The sequence below is a fragment of the Empidonax traillii genome, unplaced genomic scaffold, assembly GCF_003031625.1.
Source record: "Empidonax traillii isolate 1590-97213 ecotype Southwest subspecies unplaced genomic scaffold, ASM303162v1 scaffold6781:size5688, whole genome shotgun sequence".
NCBI classification, from domain to species: domain Eukaryota; kingdom Metazoa; phylum Chordata; class Aves; order Passeriformes; family Tyrannidae; genus Empidonax; species Empidonax traillii.
Window position 1 is genome coordinate 1 of NW_020961974.1, and position 1,741 is coordinate 1,741.

The following is a 1,741-nucleotide window of genomic DNA, read 5'->3' on the forward strand; positions in this document are numbered from 1 at the left end:
TATTAATAGACATCAAATACCTTGCTAGTGAAAGCAAGGTGAAAATCTGTTCCACATCCTGTATAATTTTAAATGTTCCCAAGTGTGTATATTGTACATAGACAGTCACATTGTCTTCTGCTTTGTCACACATGAGAGATTCAGTAAATCACACTAAGAAGGAGATAGCTTATTATGAAGAAATACCTCTTAATCTAGGCATAAAATGTTTCTAAAATAGTATGTTCTGAAAAAAGACTTCTTTCAGTAAAAATGAAGTAAAGATAAGATAGTTAGGACCACTTAAGGAAAGAATCTGTGAAAAAAGAATTGACAACCAGTAATAGAGTTCTTCAGACACTGTGGAATGTTACAAGAGGAGTGCTGCCAGTTAGAAGAACAAGCAAAATTAAATCGGTGGCAAACTAGAATTTGAAACTTCAGAACTGAGTTAAAACACCACTTCTTCAATTTAGCAATTCAGTGATTACACAGGTTCTGTTTAAAGTCTAGGGCTATAGTAGTTTTATTGCTTTAGTTATCTTTGTTTCCATACAAATTAAAGGACCTGAGTTCTGTGCTTAGTAAGACAAAAGGCACTCTAATGACGCTACTGACATTTTATATTCATTCATCATCTGTTGTGAAAACTCAACATGTAATATTCATTAAGGGATCTATGGCTGGAGGAAGGGGTTTTGTTTGTGAGCACTAACAGAAGTGCAAATTATTTATAAAAATGGATACCCACATTGTTTCATTGGATTTAACAAATATGTTTTTCACTTACAAACAGAAAGAAATTCGTAGTTCGTTAGTACTTTCCATGCTGCAACAAATGCTGATGGAAGATAAGGCAGATCTGGTACGAGAAGCTGTGATCAAAAGCCTTGGCATCATTATGGGCTATATTGATGATCCAGACAAATACCAACAGGTATAATTTGGTTTGGGTTCTGTATGTATAAAATTTCTTCTATAGATATTTCACGAGTAGCAGGATGCGTATTTCCTGTATTTTTCTTAAATCTTTCCAGGCACTTTTAAAAATGATGAATATGTGAATGTTGATTTTACTGTTTCACCAAGACCAAACAGAAAAACTACAAGTAGCATTAGAACTTCAGGTGTAAGCCTTATACAGAAGCTTCTCTAATAGTTTATAATTTGCCTTTAAGAATATACCATTTCACTGCCCATCTGATACTATTAGCCAGTTTGATATCATTACTTGCTAACAAATTCATTTGCTGCAACAAAACCTACCTGTAGTTTGACTTTATGCTGCCTGATAATGTTTCAGAGAAGTGAAAATAAAATACTTCTGTCTTTTGAGCTTTTGAAGGCAGAGTGTTAAAATGTGTACATAAATTTTAGGGAAATAATTACATTCTTCATTGTCTTTTGCCAGGGCTTTGAATTGCTGCTTTCAGCTCTAGGAGACCCTTCAGAACGTGTGGTTAGTGCGACACATCAGGTATTTTTACCTGCTTATGCTGCCTGGACAACAGAACTGGGAAATCTGCAGTTCCATCTTATACCTACACTGCTTAAAAAAATTGAAAAATTGCTCAGGGTAAGTGTTCAACTGTTTCTGCATTGGAGAATTTTCTATGTATTCTTATTAAATATGCAAACTTTTTTTTAAAAAAAAGTACAAAAATGCAAATAGTTGGTGCTTAATGTTCTATGAGTGAAAAAGTTTCTAGAGATTCTTGTAACTATATAACTTTTACTTGTCCATTGGAAGAAGGGGAAAAAA

General features: G+C 33.7%; 1 protein-coding gene across 1 annotated transcript in view; it reads left to right on the forward strand.

Annotated features, from left to right (window-relative positions):
- Window positions 1-1,510: 1,510 nt before the first annotated feature.
- LOC114073517 (RAB11-binding protein RELCH-like) overlaps window positions 1,511-1,741 on the forward strand; it is a gene marked incomplete at its 3' end in the record, with an annotated part of 3,403 nt that continues 3,172 nt past the window's right edge. The window contains exon 1 of the mRNA XM_027911252.1: window positions 1,511-1,555. The remainder of the gene's footprint in view (window positions 1,556-1,741) is intronic.